The following is a 1,098-nucleotide window of genomic DNA, read 5'->3' on the forward strand; positions in this document are numbered from 1 at the left end:
ATTGTCGTCGCGCCATGGCTCCGATGGTGATCCGGGCATGACGGCGGTGTCTTCAAGTGGTGAGTTCGGCTCATACCTGCGGGAGGATTCCAAAAGTAATCCCTCGACAGCGGCAGGATTCGAACCTGCGCGGGCAGAGCCCAGTGGATTTCTAGTCCACCTCCTTAACCACTCGGACACGCTGTCTGCGACGACGCTGAATATCCTAGCACTTCCGATGAAACCTATGTAGGATTGACCGTTAATGTCCTTCTGTTCGCTACAATGCGATAGTCCAAGCAGCTCGAGAATACCTCCGTTTGCTACGAATCCCTGTGACAAAAACGGCTGAGTGCAACGACACCTGGGAGATTCGAACTCCCGCGGGCAGAGCCCAACGGCTTAGCAGGCCGCCGCCTTAACCACTCGGCCAAAGTGTCTAATTGTACTTTGCAATATGAGATCTCAAATCCACCCGCTTGAGAGGTGCTCCACACAACTGGTGACTGGTGACGCTTTGGAGTAATATATCCAAGAAATCCTATGTGGGTATCCTCTGTTTTGTCGCTGAGTGTCCCCAGCTTCCGAAATTTAAGTCTCACTCCTAGGCAGGGAAAGGGAAATTTGAGAGCCTGAGTCTCCTTCACCCTAAATGCACAATACGGTGACACGCCTCTCCTTATGGTTCTTCGTACGTAACCATCAGTACCTCTTGTATTACCGCTCCTGGCGATAAATATCTTGGATCCGTACATGACGTGTTGTAATGATATTTTGAGAGATGAGTTATTGGCAAGTTCAACGGGTGTGCCAGCTGGGGCACGGGTGGAGCATAATTAGTTATGCACAGGCGAGTGCCCGCATCGGGCGGTGGTTCTTTAAAGGCGATGGATATGATGATAATCTGGGTTGAGTGAATGCGGGTTTTCGTTTGTCGGAGACGTCCCCGCTCCCCCCAGCGCAATGTTGAGAGCCTCGTCTGATGTTCGATTGCTATGCGATACTTGACAAGTTGCGGTTCCAGGCTAACGAACTTTGTCCGTGGGGGGGTGGGGTGCGTCGTAAGAACCGGTGATTTATCTTGCGAAGGCCTCCACTAGGATCCGCTGGGATTCAAGT

At 51.8% G+C, this 1,098-nt stretch overlaps 2 non-coding genes across 2 annotated transcripts; both read right to left on the reverse strand.

Annotated features, from left to right (window-relative positions):
• Positions 1-104: 104 nt before the first annotated feature.
• On the reverse strand, positions 105-186 carry Pmar_PMAR015512. Its single transcript has one exon. It is a non-coding gene; the product is annotated as a tRNA-Ser (tRNA).
• A 151-nt stretch (positions 187-337) lies between these two features.
• Pmar_PMAR015513 lies at positions 338-419 on the reverse strand. Its single transcript has one exon. It is a non-coding gene; the product is annotated as a tRNA-Ser (tRNA).
• Between the last annotated feature and the right edge of the window lie 679 nt (positions 420-1,098).

The sequence above is a fragment of the Perkinsus marinus genome (genome assembly GCF_000006405.1).
Source record: "Perkinsus marinus ATCC 50983 genomic scaffold scf_1104296953938, whole genome shotgun sequence".
NCBI lineage: Eukaryota > Perkinsozoa > Perkinsida > Perkinsidae > Perkinsus > Perkinsus marinus.